The 19,373-nt window shown below is 41.7% G+C and overlaps 1 protein-coding gene across 1 annotated transcript in view; it reads right to left on the reverse strand.

Moving 5' to 3' along the window:
• LOC126249618 (inositol-pentakisphosphate 2-kinase-like) overlaps positions 1-13,529 on the reverse strand; it is a 106,410-nt gene extending 92,881 nt beyond the window's left edge. The window contains exon 1 of the mRNA XM_049951287.1: positions 13,400-13,529. The gene's annotated coding sequence lies outside the window, so the exon portion shown is untranslated. The remainder of the gene's footprint in view (positions 1-13,399) is intronic.
• Positions 13,530-19,373: the final 5,844 nt, after the last annotated feature.

A 19,373-nucleotide genomic window follows, 5' to 3' on the forward strand; every position in this document is an offset into this window, starting at 1 on the left:
CCTCTTCCTATTGAAGGTGGTGTGCATTGGTCTTCCTCCGTTCTAAAAACTGAGTCATCTAGGCAGTCATAGCGGGCTATACTAATTAACGTGATATCAGACCATTCTGAAGCTTTATATTATTAGAAAGACTAGGCATTGTGAGGAACGAATGGGGAATTAAGTAACAGAACAAATTTATAGGACCAACCGAGAACTAAAATCTTTGAAATTCTTGTCTGATGCCCGCGAAGCCAGCGTCCAGGCCATTGCGCCGTATCTTTAATTATTGGATTTGACAGTGTTAGTCGCAGAGGTTTGCCAGATGCCCTTTCTGTCGCCATTTTTTCGCCCTTCTGGAAACCGCTTTTTCCTACACTCCACTGTTTTTACCACTTCATCTCACATTAGTAAAAACATCACAAGCAAAAAATTACTGCAGTTTCAAGCATTCAGCACAGTGTTCGTTTTGTATGTATGTTGTGAGGGTTGTCAGCATGTGTGTGTGTGTGTGTGTGTGTGTGTGTGTGTGTGTGTGTGTGTGAGTGAGAGTGAAAGAGAGAGAGAGGGAGAGAACAGGGTGAAAAGCGAGTGTTTATGTCTGTAAGAGATTGTATGTGTGTGTGTGTGTGTATGTGTGTGTGTTTGTGTCAGTGAGTGTAAAATGGTGAAGATGCTCAGCGGTGATGTGAGTGGAAGGGGACGTGAGAGCAGTGGTTCGAATTTTTTTTTTTTTTTATGTTTGTCAATGAGTGTGTGGCATATGTAGAGATGTTGTCATAGATGTATGTATTTAATATTGATTAACTGGACTGTGGTCTATTAATTTAAAGAGTTTTTGGTTTGCCAGTGATCTGATTATTTACGAGTTGTTTCTTTTCTGTTATGATTTTGTGACTGTGGTAATTTTCTTGTAAGGTGAGAAGAGATTTTTTGTTGTTTATCCCTGCGATTTCAGTATCTGTGTACTGGTGATAATTTAATGTTGGTGTCAGTGATTTGTCCTGTACTTCTATACTATTAATGCTCTTTGTATCTACAGTCATGACCATTGAAACAAAAATATTATTTTGCTAATAAACTGCCATAATAATTCACAAAAGTAATCTGAAGTTAGCGGCTATGTGTAGATTGCAGTCACGATTTTCTGGAAGGGCATCCAGTCATCCGATGTGTCGATGTTGTTCTACATGAAGTCATTCGTTTCCTACCTTAGAATAAGGCAATGCCATGCCACAATCCTCTAGTCACCCTCCTTGCCAATTTGTTTTTCAGTGTTTCATTGCCCCCGATTCGTTTAGACCACTACAGCTTCTCGTTTACAAGAAACAGTCACCTGACTCTTTCGGATTAAGAAGTGCTCCACACAGCAGAATTTTTTATCACAAAGGGGCTGGTGGGCGTTATTGAACGGGTGCGAGAACGCGCTACGTGACTTTAAAAGACGATCGCCTGTGAATAAGAGGTCTTTGTTGCCGAAGATACGGCGCTAAGAGAACACTTTTGGCTCTCCTTGTGTATTTTGGAATCGGGCCATGATGTTACATACCAGCCAACTTAGCGTCACGGTCCGATTTAAATAGTACGTATGCCCCTGAAACGAGGTAAGCACATGCACTGTGAATTTGAAGTGCAACTAGGTTAAATGCAGCATCGAGCAGAGAAACTAGTAATTAACGAATATTGTACAACTTCCTTTTTGCTTCGAAGGCTTTGCGAAACTTATGTCCAATAGTTTATAACTTATAAATAACACCAAATTTTCATCTATGTCGTTGGCTTGGCTTCAAATGGCTCTGAGCACTATGGGACTTAACATCTGAGGTCATCAGTCCCCTAGAACTTAGAACTACTTAAACCTAACTAACCTAAGGACATGACACACATCCATGCCCGAGGCAGGATTCGAACCTGCGACCGTAGCGGTCACGCGGTTCCAGACTGAAGCGTCAAGAACCGCACGGCCACACCGGCCGGCTGTCGTTGGTTTCCTTGACTCCCAGTCTAGCACCATTTTTTGCGTGTGTGTATGTTTTTGGTCAGATGTTTGAGTGGAGCGGAAACAAGGTCCCCTATAACAATAGGTTTTTATCCGACGAAGAATGGTAAATGGACAAATGGGTATCACATTGAGCAGCGTGATGTCTAGTTTTGAGCAAAAGAAAAAAAAAGTTTTAAAGAATCACGGTAATTAAGGAAACCTTAGCGATTTGACGGCAAAATGGAATATTTTACGAAAAGCTACTGCTAGTTATGTACATGAGGTGTGAAAAAGTTCATCTCTTCAAAGTGCACGTATTTTGCGTAAAAAAGCTGCAGTGGTGTGATATCTTAGTTTTAAAATAGCTCTCTTCGAATCACGTACTAAATTTAACACACTTCTAGAACAGCATTCACTAGGAAGCCAAAATGACGTGTCAAAAAGTTTTATCTTTTCAAGACGTAGCTATCTTGCGCGTAAAAAGTTAAATTGATGTGATAGTCCACTAAGAAAACGGTTTCCTTCAACTCAAGTACTAAATTCTGGACATTCCTGATACAGAAGACGCTAGGAAAGAAAATGAATGTTAATAAGACCATGCTTTCTGAACAGAACTTGAAAAGAAAGAGAAGAAATCGATCATTTGTTTTGCGAAATGATTTGTCCAAAAGTAAGAAACAACATAGCTAACACTTGGTTCAAGAATCATAAAAGAAGGTTGTATACCTGGAAGAATCCTGGAGATACTAATAGGTATCAGATAGATTATATAATGGTAAGACAGAGATTTAGGAACCAGGTTTTAAATTGTAAGACATTTCCAGGGGCAGATGTGGATTCTGACCACAATCTATTGGTTATGAACTGCAGATTGAAACTGAAGAAACTGCAAAAAGGTGGGAATTTAAGGAGATGGGACCTGGATAAACTGAAAGAACCAGAGGTTGTAGAGAGTTTCAGGGAGAGCATAAGGGAACAATTGACAGGAATGGGGGAAAGAAATACAGTAGAAGAAGAATGGGTAGCTCTGAGGGATGAAGTAGTGAAGGCAGCAGAGGATCAAGTAGGTAAAAAGACGAGGGCTAATTGAAATCCTTGGGTAACAGAAGAAATATTGAATTTAATTGATGAAAGGAGAAAATATAAAAATGCAGTAAATGAAGCAGGCAAAAAGGAATAAAAACGTCTCAAAAATGAGATCGACAGAAAGTGCAAAATGGCTAAGCAGGGATGGCTAGACGACAAATGTAAGGATGTAGAGGCTTGTCTCACTAGGGGTAAGATAGATACTGCCTACAGGAAAATTAAAGAGACCTTTGGAGAGAAGAGAACCACTTGTATGAATATCAAGAGCGCAGATGGCAACCCAGTTCTAAGCAAAGAAGGGAAGGCAGAAAGGTGGAAGGAGTATATAGAGGGTTTATACAAGGGCGATGTACTTGAGGACAATATTATGGAAATGGAAGAGGATGTAGATGAAGATGAAATGGGAGATAAGATACTGCGTGAAGAGTTTGACAGAGCACTGAAAGACCTGAGTCGAAACAAGGCCCCAGGAGTAGACAACATTCCATTAGAACTACTGATGGCCTTGGGAGAGCCAGTCATGACAAAACTCTACCATCTGGTGAGCAAGATGTATGAGACAGGCGAAATACCCACAGACTTCAAGAAGAATATAATAATTCCAATACCAAAGAAAGCAGGTGTTGACAGATGTGAAAATTACCGAACTATCAGTTTAATAAGTCACAGCTGCAAAATACTAACGCGAATTCTTTACAGACGAATGGAAAAACTGGTAGAAGCGGACCTCGGGGAAGATCAGTTTGGATTCCGTAGAAATGTTGGAACACGTGAGGCAATACTAACCTTACGACTTATCTTAGAAGAAAGATTAAGAAAAGGCAAACCTACGTTTCTAGCATTTGTAGACTTAGAGAAAGCTTTTGACAACGTTAACTGGAATACTCTCTTTCAAATTCTGAAGGTGGCAGGGGTAAAATACAGGGAGCGAAAGGCTATTTACAATTTGTACAGAAACCAGATGGCAGTTATAAGAGTCGAGGGGCATGAAAGGGAAGCAGTGGTTGGGAAAGGAGTGAGACAGGGCTGTAGCCTCTCCCCGATGTTATTCAATCTGTATATTGAGCAAGCAGTAAAGGAAACAAAAGAAAAATTCGGAGTAGGTATTAAAATTCATGGAGAAGAAGTAAAAACTTTGAGGTTCGCCGATGACATTGTAATTCTGTCAGAGACAGCAAAGGACTTGGAAGAGCAGTTGAACGGAATGGACAGTGTCTTGAAAGGGGGATATAAGATGAACATCAACAAAAGCAAAACGAGGATAATGGAATGTAGTCAAATTAAATCGGGTGATGCTGAGGGGATTAAACTAGGAAATGAAACACTTAAAGTAGTAAAGGAGTTTTGCTATTTAGGGAGTAAAATAACTAATGATGGTCGAAGTAGAGAGGATATAAAATGTAGACTGGCAATGGCAAGGAAAGCGTTTCTCAAGAAGAGAAATTTGTTAACATCAAGTATAGATTTAAGTGTCAGGAAGTCGTTTCTGAAAGTATTTGTATGGAGTGTAGCCATGTATGGAAGTGAAACATGGACGATAACTAGTTTGGACAAGAAGAGAATAGAAGCTTTCGAAATGTGGTGCTACAGAAGAATGCTGAAGATAAGGTGGGTAGATCACGTAACTAATGAGGCGGTATTGAATAGGATTGGGGAGAAGAGAAGTTTGTGGCACAACTTGACTAGAAGAAGGGATCGGTTGGTAGGACATGTTTTGAGGCATCAAGGGATCACAAATTTAGTATTGGAGGGCAGCGTGGAGGGTAAAAATCGTAGAGGGAGACCAAGAGATGAATACACTAAGCAGATTCAGAAGGATGTTGGTTGCAGTAGGTACTGGGAGATGAAGAAGCTTGCACAGGATAGAGTAGCATGGAGAGCTGCATCAAACCAGTCTCTGGACTGAAGACCACAACAACAACAAGAAACAATATAAATTAGAGAAACATTTGACACGCCTTTGAGTGATGCTCATAATGATTACAATAAAAGAGACGAATCAAACGCTTCTCTAATCTATTTAATTTCTTAATGTTAGACAAATCATTTCACAAAACATTTTACTGATTTTTTCATTTTTTTTTATTAAGGAATGTTTCTTACGCACTTCAGCTGGGGAGATCCCTTATATATTTCACTGGTAAAAGCCGGCGTGGCACCGTTATCTTCAGGTTAGAAAATATTTAAAGGTTAAGGAAAGGAACGGTACATGGTTTCCGTTTCGTCAGAGATTTGGAGAAGGCTCTACCGGCAACTATTGAATCCACTGGCTATGGCCGAATGCAAGTCGTGGGTCATGATGGCACCAATTATACCCGTCGTCTGGCTCCAATAGCCGTTTTCGTTTCGTCTCGGTAGTTTTCCGAAGTTGTGAAGTGTAGAAGGCAGCTAACGCCGTTAACACGCGAAAACACAAATCTCGATTTGTATCATCGTCCCCAGGACGGACTGTGGTGCTCTGATTTCAAGGAAGGCTTAAAGCAGAAGTTCTGTTGATTCTGTAACGATCTCGGGTGCACATTTCTTGACATACGCTATCCGCTGGAGGGCTATGGGCGTCCTCTTAATAGGAAAAGTGTGCACAACACTACGGGTAAAGTTATTTGGATGGTGTAGTATAAACCTCGTCTGCCCGAGAGCTTCTTCAGTTTGGAGTACCCTTCTGTTCACCACAAACAGTTACATGCCGATCATCACTGAACCAAAAGCGAGTCATCTGTAGTTGTTATGGAGGGGAATACACAGAATTTAAGATAGGTTAAAGATATTACAAACATACAATTGTATAACTACAGAACTGTTAGGGGTGATATCCCGGAATTATTTTCAATCTTTAACAACAACAACACAGATAATAAACGAAACAAATGTGGTAAAATTCGGAAATAAACAACAACGAAATATTAAATGCTGAATGGGCAGTGGAATGTTAAATGCTGAATAGAATATATACGACAATAGTGAGCTGATCACCGGGCCCAGGCTGCATCGTTGCCCGATCACCCCCAAGCTCAAGGTCAACCTCCCCCTTCCCTCTAAAATGGTTCAAATGGCTCTGAGCACTATGGGACTTAACATCTGAGGTCATCAGTCCCCTAGACTTAGAATTACTTATACCTAACTGACCTAAGGACATCACACACATCCATGCCCGAGGCAGGATTCGAACCTGCGACCGTAGCAGCAGCGCGGTTCCGGACTGAAGCGCCTAGAACTGCTGGGCCGCAACGGCCGGCTGAATCATCCAAGCCGGCCGGAGTGCCCGAGCGGTTCTAGGCGCTACAGTCTGGAACCGCGCGACCGCTACGGTCGCAGGTTCGAATCGTACCTCGGGCATGGATGTGTGTGATGTCCTTAGATTAGTTAGGTTTAAGTAGTTCTAGGTTCTAGGGGACTGATGACCTCAGCAATTAAGTCCCATAGTGCTCAGAGCCGTTTGAACCATTTTTTTGAATCATCCAACAGGGCCAGAGGACGAAGCTTAGATTAACAACAGCAATCCTCCCCGGCTTCGCACGGGCGGCACTAAGTATCTACGGCGGACCACTTGTGTGGCGTGGCTATAATACATTATATACAAAATTCTTTCTCATAAATGTCTATCCGTTATTGAAAACAGCATCAAAATTCCTAAAATAGCTTTTGCGATTATTGTATGGTGGCTTGCGGCATGTGTGGGTAGGGTGTTGTCTCGTATACACTGGCTCGAAGTGGCTGGAAGCGCCAGAATGTATTAGGAGACCATCTTTTTCCTTCCAAGCCTCAGGGTATCCAAATAATAAACAGAATAAAAACTTACAGCATTCCTCAGTCGTCACTGCACCTCTTACGACATAATCTTAGAAAATTAAGTTCTTACAAGAGAGAAAACTATTTTTAGAAAACTCCAGTTAGGGAATCTTTGTCATATTATCTCAGACTACTTAAATATGACCATCATGAACGTTTCATACTTTTTAGGCAGGGTCTTACATGAATTCCTTGTATGAAGAAAATAATAAAGCACTTCAAATGAAAAAATACAATGTTTTACAGCTGCATATAACGCTTTATGACAAAATGTGCTACGATGATTATACACTAAAAAACATAGAATCTGACAAGAATTCCGCTAAACTACAGAACCAATCTCTTTTCCACATAGTCCTGGCTTTTCCGATAGGCTCTATTATACGTGTTTCCTGTATCACTATTTTTAATATTACTTTGTACTGCTTAGTTCATTTATTTGAAGTGTTGAAAACGATGACTTACATTAAATATTTTATAGCGCTCGCATAAAAAAAGAAAAATCTTTACTGCCATATTTCCCACTAAAATATATTGTTCTTTGGACAGACCCCACAGTATTGCCGCCACATCTGAGCGACTGTACTCACGACTCCAGAGAGTGCCGCACCACAGTCGATAAGCCGCGCTTGGCTTAGCGGCTCCACTGGTAGCGCAGCAGCTGTGTGGGTCGGCAGTACGAACTATACCGAGGTCCGCCAGGGGCATTACATGTGTGGATAGCGATTGGTCGATGCCTCGTTAAATACCGGAGCATTGAGCCACGCCGGACAGTTCTGTTCAGTGTGCCGAGTCGTGTGCAGCGTCCAATTACCGCCGAGTCTACAAGCTGCAGTGTTGCTCCGTCGTGTGCGAGACTTAGGTTCCGTCGGCATCGAAGGCCAGCTGTGGACTCTACGAAGGCGTCACTCAGAGCCGCAGTGGCAGGATGCTTTAGAGGACTTGTAATAATTTCAAACATCTAATTGTAATGGACATTTCACAAGAAGAAGCATCATTTTAGTTGAGTATTTCTCAAATGGCTCTGAACACTATGGGACTCAACTGCTGTGGTCATCAGTCCCCTAGAGCTTAGAACTACTTAAACCTAACTAACCTAAGGACATCACACACATCCATGCCCGAGGCAGGATTCGAACCTGCGACCGTAGCAGTCGCACGGTTCCGGACTGCGCGCCTAGAACCGCGAGACCACCGCGGCCGGCGAGTATTTCTCCAATTTTAATAAATATCATTTTATTACTAATTGTTGGGAATCTTTCTGATTGAAGATAACCTACGCTGTCCTCCTGCATCCCCAATAAAATTAGTGCCTACAACAGTCTTCTATAGATGGTGTGAATTGCGACAGACAAAGTTCCTACTAGGGATAAACATTTTGGACTCTGCTTAGCGACACCCCAATATTGTGAGGCATATCATGCGGTGGCATCCTGCACCTACCATTTTACCTTTATCGAGCAATACGAGATCTGGAATGAGATGGAGAAAAAGTTCGCATAATGACTAGAACAATACGATAAATGATATCTTTAAATGAAGTTCTGTTGCCAGATCTCTATAGATTTTAGATCGTTAGGAATCTTATTGTTTCTTCTTCTTAGTTTTAATTTTGTCTACTTTTTATTGTTTTAGTAATTTACATAATTCACTGTGTACAATGCTTTATTTTATTTTTGTATTCCTGGCAGTAAGTCATTCTTTATCAGGTTTCACATTCAGAAGATTGGCTATTCATCGGCATAGACAAAGCATCAGCCACAGTTTCTTAACACGCCTTCGAAACAACCAAGAAGTAAAAATATTTTAGTAGATCGCCTTGAAAAGCTAATTACTTCAGTAAAGTGCTATCGCCGTGGAACGCGATTTCGGCAAGAGTAAGGTGGTTTAGACGGAATTTTTTTTAATTTATTGGCTTTTCGCCCGCATCTCGTGGTCGTGCGGTAGCGTTCTCGCTTCCCACCTCCGGGTTCCCGGGTTCGATTCCCGGCGGGGTCAGGGATTTTCTCTGCCTCGTGATGGCTGGGTGCTGTGTGATGTCCTTAGGTTATTTAGGTTTAAGTAGTTCTAAGTTCTAGGGGACTGATGACCATAGATGTTAAGTCCCGTAGTGCTCAGAGCCATTTTTTATTGGCTTTTCGGCTGTGCTTATTCAGCTGTCAATTATGACGGTACGAAAGTAAGGACACCACAACACCCAGCTCCCGAGCGGAGAAAATCTCGACGCTGCCGGGAATCGAAACCGGGCCCCTTCGTTTAGCAATCCGCCGCGCTGGCTGCACAGCTACCTAGGCGAACTCGAAGGTGATGTCGGAGGCCCAAATTAAAATAAAAAAGCTTGGGTGACAGAGCGTTTCCCAAACAAGCGATGATTTATATCAAGATTCCGGTCCTCCACTATTTTTTAAAAATCAGAAGTAATACTATAAAAAAGTTTCATTCTGTCACTCTAATTCTGCTGCGCTTATGTAAATGCTTAGTATTACTAATATTCCAGCTCATTAAAAAAGTCTTGTATATTAGTATTACCTTCGTTGTTGTCTTTCCTACTGTCCAAGTCATAAGATGTGGGATGTTGATTCGTCGTTTTAAGGCACTGCTGCACCATTTCACTGCGCGCATTTTCAATTATTTTGGCCAGCCAGAGGGCATTCGCCTTTACTTTCCCAGTAGTTTCACGCTTACAAAACTGTGTCAGTTTCAAATTAACACTGGCGTCTTCCACATTCTTTCACAGCTTCCACACTCGAGACTTGTTTGCCAGGCATCCGGTACGGTGTCACTCTACCAGGGGTTCCCAAACTTTTCCTCAGACGGAACACTTTGAAAATCCTGGTACTTCGATGCAACACCTTATTTATTATGAAGGTTAGTAAAATTTTTAACAATGAGAAAAACTTGTTGGATTCAGTGATTACTTAAATTTTAAATCATAACTAATAACACAGAAACCACAATAAAATGAAAAAAAGTATCGTCAAAAGAAGGGAAAAAGGCCAAGTTATTAATAAGTTTTCGAGGAACACAGTTTAGGGAACTCTGCTCTACACAGTCTCGCCAAACATAGACCAACGCATATCAGCATCCACTGTACATCGTATGTGATCCTGAGGTTTGATGTATAGTGTGAACAACGATCTGGAGGCGTACACACTGTTCTATGTATTTAATCCTTTCACGGTTAAATTTTATTTTACATTTGTATGACATATACAAGGTCAAAAACTGTCTTCCTTGTTGATAAATATTACTCTTTCACAACCAAAAAAATTTTAAGTTGCCCGATTTTGATAATCGATGAAGCGGGAAACATGTCTCCCGCAAACCTAACTAGATCCTCGTTTTCGTGTGAACCTAGGATTTTCAGAGTTAAATTTTTAATATTAGAACGATTTTATCAGGATGGCAATTTGGAAAAACGTATAAAGAACAGTAACAAAACACAATTATTCTCCCGAAAATCAAAATCATGCAGAAGCATTCCCTAAGCATCAACGACCTCCTCGACAAATTTTCAACACAGCATTTGAATACGGCTTTGACGTGCCACACACCAATGTTTTCTATAAAGTTTTCTGGAACATATACGTCCCTCTACACACAAATTATGTACAAAGCAGTAGAATTGCTGAGGTGCGTAGTAACGTTTCAAAACGATGTCTATGATATATAAGAAACTACAATTAATTACTTCAGTATTCTTGGAATGGAGAAGATGGTGATTTGATCTGATTTTCGTGAGACAGGCACACTATAAACACACGACGCCCCATTTGATCGCTCACAGCCTTCTATACATCTTCCCCATGGTCCGTAGGATTTTTTCCCGAGTTCCGAAAGCATCTCGCTACATACTAGCACTAGACAGCTATGAGATACGGACGCTCAGACCGGCGTACTTCTTTAGTGGGACATATGTACCCCATAACCACGAAAGGGTTAAATGTCCTGTCTTTTTTTACTTCTCTCTTACAAGGGGTTGCGTCAAGTAATTTCTACCGATTAAGTTGTGGAGAAGACGGAGTACCTCATCCGGAGGAAAAAGTAAGTTCATCAGTCTCAAGCCAGCCACACTTACAGTGGAATGCCACACGTACACAAACGAAATGTGGATACGGCATTTTTAGTCGGGAGTCCCCTTCTGGGAAATTTCGGCCGCCTGGTCTAATTCTTTTTATGAGACGATAATTCGGCGATTTGCGCGTCGATGACGATGAAATTAGATGAGGACAACATACACACCCCGACCCTTCAGCGAATCGGACCCAGGACCCCGTGATCGACAGTTCGTAACGCTAACCACAAGATCACGAACTGCTGACACACATATTCAGCCTTTACATTTTTATGTTGCACTCAACAGTAAGCGTATATTGTGCATTTTCTGTTTGGTGGTTTAAAATGACGTAATTTCTGTTTACTTCTGTCTAATTGTTATCCTAAAACTTATCAAGTGTAACCTGAAAAAGAAACAAAGCATAGAGACAAGATGTTTGGCCGGTTCTGACACTAAAATATAACTAAATTTACCTTGTTCTCCTCATCATTCATCTCAGTTTAGTCCTCATCTCAGTAAACAATAACATTAGGGATATCTTTCCTTCATGATTCTCAAATCCAAATGATTGTAATACAGGAATTACGTGATGCAATGTACTGGAGGAAGTAAATCGCTCAGCCGAACTTAGTTTTTCGGCAATTACAGCAGACTTCGCAGAGCTGGGCAGCCTGCCCGTGTCGCGTGCCACTGCACGAGAGATCGATTTTCTGACCACTCGACATCAGTCGATACTTGTGACGCTTTGCTGTACTAATTCACACCGATTACAATGAGTTCATTGTTATCACATTATTACAGGCACCCGAAAGAGGTGATTGGTGTATTGTTCATTACAGGCAGTCAAGGGGGTCGTTGCTGCTTAGGGAATGCTTCTTCCCGTGACGCTGTTGTAGCACTTATATTCTTGACATACAACTGTAAAAACCAAACGGGGTGGTATATTCGTTTGTAAGAAATATCTTCAGCTTGGATGCGACACAATCAACAAATCTCTCAGACAGGTATACTTAATGAACACAACTCTCTGTTTGTACGTATCGCATAAGAGCTTATTACTGTGAGGTGATGGACATGTAAGACGCTGCGATTTCTTGTGAATTATGTTACCAAACGTACGAAAAAATTAATCCACTTAATATTAAAAATATAACTGGATCCATTAGGAATATTCGCGCAACTCTGGCGTCTGGTATACGAAAGTTCATGGATTAATTCGAATTGTGGACAATGGGAGTGGGTTTGGATATCTAAGTCCTGCTTCTATATGATGTACTGTGTTGTTTGCAGGCCCTTTGTATGCCATATGTAGTCCTGACGTTTTCACAGATGACCACCATAATATCGGTAGCTGGTGTGATGTAAGGAAACGAACGCACGAACCCTCGTTATCGACAACATACAGAGGTGACAAAAAACGTTTCTTATATTATTGCCCTCCGAATGAACATTTTCAAACAACAGAGCAAAGACAAAAATTTGTGGCCGATCTAGACTTACATTGGTATGAATTTTTATGTTTCCCGGTCAAGACGGCCTCACAATTTATTTTATTTACCCCTGTGGTGACATTCCCGCATTGCCGTTTGCAACATATTTAATAGGACGCAAATATGTAAGTCTCCTAGTAGTATTATACATTATTCTGATAGAAACTGCCACATAGTATGTGTTTAAAAAGTAAGATTTATCATTATACAACTATAAATTAAGCAGTAGCACTTTTCAGTCAGTTATTACATGCTGCACCAATTAACTTCCGTGGAATAAGAGAACTCCCCAGAGACGGCAACTATTCTCGTTAAGCATTCTGTAAAAAGAAACTGAATAAGTTTTAGATGAGTCTGATTTTATGATAGCTACAGAGGCCAATGTTGATAAAGAAATGAACTCATAGTTAACTGAAATATCCAACACATCAGAGAAGAAGGCAGCACTAGAGCATAGAGAGGGGGGTATCAGGAATTCCTGATTACGACCATAAAGTCCATCAAATATAAGAGTATACAAGGCCTAGATGTTTGTTTATGAATGAGTATTCAGTGTTTAAAAATATTGTAATGTAATTCAACACTGAAATGTACTTAGACGCCGTACGGTAAATTAGTGAAATGGAAGTTCACTATCTTCAGCTCTTCAGCTGACTGTGGGAGTATCTTTATTGTGATGTCAATGAGAAGTATACTTGTACCTGTGAATGAATTCTACATCGTTGATTTGGCAGTGAAGATGTCCCAACAGTCAGCTGAAGCACTAAAGTTAAAGCTGTACTCCAACACGTACAGTGGCTATGCGCCTATTGTAGGACAATAGACGCCACTTTTCATTTAACTAGACATACGTATCGATGTAAGACGTACCAGTTACAGAATACTAGCAGTCATATAAGTCAGTAGCAACGAACGTGGTGGACACACACACACACACACACACACACACACACACACACACACACACAGAGAGAGAGAGAGAGAGAGAGAGAGAGAGAATGAATTGGAATAACTCACTATTTAGTCGCGTAGAGGCGAAGCCACAGCAAAGTACGTGTTGTGGTTGTGCAGGCAGCAGGCAATCAGCTGGTTTGCTCGTGGCTGGCGGCTCACGACTGAACGCCAAACACGCCTCAGCCGGCGCCGGTGCCGCCGGAAAGATCTGTGGTGGGGCAGTAGGCGCGGGAGGGGGTGGGGGAGGGGTTGGAGGGGTGCCTCCTTCCGCGAAGTCCGTCTGCCTCGCGATCTCGCGCAGCCACTGCTGCTGCCGGATTTACGTCACTACACAGCTACCTTTCCCCGTCTCGTCTCACTGGCGCGCTACTGCTGCCCACCGTGACGTCACAAGCAACGGATTCGAAGCCTACGAGAAAGACAGGCCGCGGCGCGTACGTCACGAAGGTAGTCCTGCGCTCGCTCGCTCGCTCAAATCAGCAGACAAACTGCGTTTCTACACCTGTTAACTAGCAACTAGGCGTGTCCGTACAAACGAAAACTGAATCTTCTACTGGAATCCGCTATTATGGAATGTTACTGTTATTAGTCCTATAATGGTGGGAAGTCCGTGGGCCTAATTAGAATTTGTTACGGCTGTACTGGCGTACAATAAAATAAAATCATTGTAAAATGATTATCAGTTGTATAAGGCACCACTTCCAGCATGTAATGAGTACTGTTAAGCAGAAGAGACTAAATGCTGTAAACAAGCCGTTGTACCATTTATATCGAGTATTGATCTTAAATTAAATTTTGCTGTAGTACTGTTAATCAGTAAGACTTCATAATAGCAGATTCCAGTGGAAGATGCAATTCTCGTTAGTACTTAACCGCCCAGCTCCGAGTTAAACGCATTTTGTCTGCTGAGCTGAGCGAGCCAGCGAGTTCAGGAATACCTTCGTGACGTACGCGCCGCGGCCTGTCTTTCTCGTGGGTCTCGCAACGGATTAGGTCTACTTGGGAGCGACGAGGGATGAGGAAGGGTCTCGGTGTGAGCCGGGAGTCCCTTCTGGGATTAAATCGTCTGCATATCCACATAATCACCTGACGTGGCTTCAAATGATCGCCGTTGTTACAGAGCGAGCATTTCTGATCGATAGTTAGTTGGTTAATTGGTTACGTGTATCGTAGATCATTTGAACGATTCTGAGTACAGAATATGTATACATGGTTCCTCTTATCATTAATGAACACATTATTTTTTAGACATACTAGTGCAAATGCACTTAAAAGCAAGGTTTTTTCCGCGCTACCAGTTTTGAAACAGAAGTTCGTCCGTGGAATAATAGGAATTGTGCAGGAGAAATAATTTTAGGTTAGATTTAAAACTTCCTTTGCTACCTGTTAGCCACTTTATGTTATTGGGCAAATGGGTCAAAATTTTTGTTGCTGCATATCGGTTCCCTTTTTGAGCTACTGGCAGCTTTAATAACCGATAATGAACGTCATTCTTTCCTGTAGTGTTGTAGGTATGGACATCACACCTCTTCTCAAATTGTGATGGATTACTTAGCATGAACTTCATTAGTGTAAATATGTATTGTGACGGTGTACTTAAAATGGCAAACTCTTTGAAGATGTACCTACATGACGACTACGAGTGAACACCAGATATTATACTTACTGCTCGTTTTTCTGCAATCAGTACTTTCTTTCTAACTGGTGACTTACTCCAGAAAATTATTCGACAAGGCATTATTGAGTGGAAATATGCAAATCATGTCAGGAGGTTGTTCGTTTGTTTCCAACACTAGCAATTCTACAAAGAGCAAGACTAGCTGAACTCAATTGTTTAAGAATCTCAGTAATATACTTCTTCCAGTTCAAGTTTTCATAAATGTGCACACCCAAAATTTTGGATCATTCTGTCCTATTTGCTGGTTGCAACGTTGAACATTCCAGATGGGTGTAGTTGGCACAATCGGACAGTAAGCAAATCTAAAAGATTGCTGCAAGTCGGTACCAGACGGAATAACGTAAGGAGGGGAAGGAAGGACGCAATTTGATGTCAAGTCGACATGTCGGTTAGGAACAGAACATCAGCTGAGGTGGAAAAGAATGGAGAGAGGAATCTGGAGTGATGAAGGGATCCATCGAGCATCGAGTGCTAGTCTGGAGTTTTAGGCTACGAAAAACATAAAAGAAGATGATCGCCTCTCACAATCACGATAATGCAAAAATTGAGAGAGGTAGGGAGATTGGATATATAGCTGTTATCAACAGAAGAGGATGATCTTTTTAAGAAAGGAATTTCAAGATTTTAAACATGGCTGAAACAGCAACTGTTGAAATTCTTCACCATAAATGATGACAGCCAAAACAGTTGCAGGATAAAGATTTATTAAAATTCTTGACCACGGTTTCGGTATATCTAAATATACCTTCATCAGACGTAAAATACACCCGAACAGGAAGACACCTTCATTAGCAAAAACTTAACATCGCAATTGAGAAAGAAAAAAACACTATACCTTAAGTAACTGTGAAATTACCAGAGTATTACAGGCACAAAAACTTTTAGTCACTTACTAAAATCACATCCGGCAATGTATTTGTATAAATGGAGATGATGTTTTAACTACTGACGACGCCTTTGGCACAATTGTTTTATGAATCTCCATTGCCGGATGTGATTTTAGTAAGTGACTAAAAGTTTTTGTGCCTGTAATACTCTGGTAATTTTACAGTTACTTAAGCTATAGTGTTTTTTCTTTCTCAGTTCCGATGTTAAGTTTTTGCTAATGAAGGTGTCTTCCTGATCAGGTGTATTTTACTTCTGATGAAGATACATTTAGATATACCGAAACCGTGGTCAAGAATTTTTATAAATCTTTATCCTGCAACTGTTTTGTCTGTCATCATTTACCGGTAAGAAAGTAATGTTAAGATCAAACGTCTCGTCTACTTTAAACCCCTTCTATACGAGCAACTTTCTTGTCTCACTCGACTGCACGTGGCAAGTAAATCTATTGCCTCGCCCCTAATTCCCTTCTCACGAGTGGTCGTTCTTGTTTGTATGCCAGTACTAAAATTGTGGATATTCTGAGTGCTATCTGCTGTAAAAGTGACGCTATAAGGTACCAACAGCTTAACAAAAGTTTGAGTAAAGAATTACCAATGACAGCCGAGGTTACTAATAGTCAAAGCCAAGCTCATAGTGAATACTGCTGACGAAGGTGCACGGTAAATCCTCCTCTCTTCTATAAACTGAAAGAGAAGGAAAAGTGTAGGGCAAACATTACAAAATCACCTCATCAATTTGCTCGAGAAGATAAATACATATAAAAACATGAAACAATACTTATTCTACCTTTGGTGTCTTGTTTCTTTGTAAGCGCCAAACACCATCTTAAACAATTTTCTTCCATCAATAGAGATGAACTTTACCTGTAGAAACTATTTTCGTTAGACTTATATCTGTTTACGTTCTCATATATGCACAGTGTATGACTTTTCTTTACCCCGGAGTTGTAAAACCTAATTTAATTATTTATTTATTTGTGTTCAGGTATTTTACCTGTCTGGCGAGAGACCTTACAGAGAGAAAGTGTCAGATCCTCAATCAGCCTTCAAGTAAACTGTAAAATACTTATTAAGAAGACAGATAATCTATTACTATAACATGAGTGGAAGCGGCGAGAGTTGGTAAACTGACTCAGCCGTCCCCCGTTTCTTCGTGTGTCCAGTGTTTAACGTACTCATGATTTTGGATCTCTACTCTCAGCACTGTCAATTGATCTCTGGCGTCAATGACCCACTCGTGAGGTGGTGATGTACACATGGGCACGTGCCGCGCTCCCACCACGAGTAGACGCTACTGTAAAACGGGCTTTTGGGTCTTTCAGAGATAAAGCACTACAGAGCGCGTCATGTCGGAGGGCGGCCCAGCTTTGAACTGTTCAGTGCATCCCCCTCTACTAATCATCGTCTTCCCTGCACGCCTAGCTGTGAACAACGGTAGACTTCGGTAAATGTTCTCCTCCAGACTACGATGTGACCGTAATTCCGTGTAGGTGCTATTTTATTCGTTGCTGTCCGTAGCAGTACCTCGTGAGTACGACGTTCAGTTCAGTCACGTCGCCGAGCCGTTTGAGCACCCGCCGAACAGTCCAGTGCACACTGCCGAAGTCTCGTCCCGGCAGCCAGAGACAGTTGTCACATGTGTCTGAGTTCTTTCACAAGCTGCGACATCGTCGCGAAAAAACAGTGACTTGTATATGTAATAAGTTTCCTTTAATTTACGTCTTTTTGTTAACAAAAAGTTTGTGACCATAGACGTAAATTAAAGGAAACTTATGTCTGAGTTCTGTTCGGGTGAATGTGAGTGTGTGTATGTTGTCTAATTCAGAAAACGCCCTTTTGGCTGAAATCTTACTTTTTTAGCAGTCTTTTTGTTGTGCCTGCCTGCGATTCAGCATCTCTACTACATGGTGAGTAGCAGTCTATCCTTTTCATAATATTGTCATTATTCCATTTGGATTCTCCATTGTTATATTTATTTCGAAACGAAGTCACCCTGGCGACGAGCACCTTCCTCCTAGCAAGAGGCCGATTAGTTGATACCGTCACTGTACAATTTTTAAGTTTCTTGACAGAGCCACAAAACCTCTGTTTACACCTCTTCATCACTATCAAAGTGAAGTCTTCAGATGTGGTCTTTAAGTTTTGAAAACAGATGGGAATCGGATGGGGCCAAGGTGGGAGAGTATGGAGGATGACAGATGACAGTGACCCAAGGCGTCGGTTTGTTGCAAGTGCCGCAGCAACGTGAGTGATCTCGCATTTTCATGCTGAAAGTGAGGGTGCTCGATGTGTGGACGAACTCTTAGAATTCGAAACTCGATTACAGCACTTCGCTTCTCAAACACTGACGTAGTTACACACCGCCGTGTTACACGCTACAATTCTGATGCCTGTAGAGGCAGAGGCCTTCAAGTATGTAAGGATGAAGAATAAAGATGTGGAAAGTTGATAACGTGCGTTTTCCTTAAGACTTTTCACACAAAAGATTGGGGGGGGGGGGGGCCTTAATTTTCAGCACCCCCTCCTACATAGTCTACGTTCATCTGTATGTTTATTACAGAAGCTTGTAAAAATTTGACGTAAATTGGTGAAGAACTTTTCGTGATTTTTGCTAACAAGTTCCCTATTGTAAAGTAAACACACATTTGTATATTACATACATACATCAAGAAAAGTTTTCCATCACCCCAGTTCCCAGAACTCCTGAAGATAGACGTTGACTGTGGATACTGTATCACAGACACAGTCCATTTCACTGTTCAGAGATGTCACTAAACCCGCCCAAAGATGTAAACAACCATGCACGAACAGCGCCTATGAGACGGAGGTGTCCGACAGTCGATCAGTTCCAGTCATTCCACCAGGAAAGAGGTACACGGCTCGTGTTGTCTGTACTTCAACCATTCCCAGACGGTCAGTGCGGCGGTTCGATCGCATCCGCATTGTTACTTTGTGCCAGGATGGGCTCTCAACAAGGGAAGTGTTCTGGCGTCTCGGAGTGAACCAAAGCGATGTTGTTTGGACATGGAGGAGACAGAGAGAGACGGGATCTGTCGATGACGCGCCTCTCTCAGGCCGTCCAATCGCTACTACTGCAGCGGATGACCGCTACCTACGGATTATGGCTCGGAGGGACCCTGACAGCAACGCCACCATGCTGAATAATGTTTTTCGTGCAGCCACAGGACGTCGTGTTACGACTCTAACTGTGCGCAATAGGCTGAATGATGCGCAACGTCACTCCCGACGTCCATAGCGTGGTCCATTTTTGCCACCACGACACCATGCAGCGCGATACAGATGGGCTTAACAACATGCCGAATGGACCGCTCAGGATTGGCATCACGTTCTCTTTACCGATGAGTGTCCCATATGCCTTCAACAAGACAATCGTCGGAGACGCGTTTGGAGGCAACCTGGTCATGGTTGCATGCCTTAGACACACTGTCCAGCGAGTGCAGCAAGGTGGAGG

The sequence above is a fragment of the Schistocerca nitens genome, chromosome 3, assembly GCF_023898315.1.
Source record: "Schistocerca nitens isolate TAMUIC-IGC-003100 chromosome 3, iqSchNite1.1, whole genome shotgun sequence".
NCBI lineage: Eukaryota > Metazoa > Arthropoda > Insecta > Orthoptera > Acrididae > Schistocerca > Schistocerca nitens.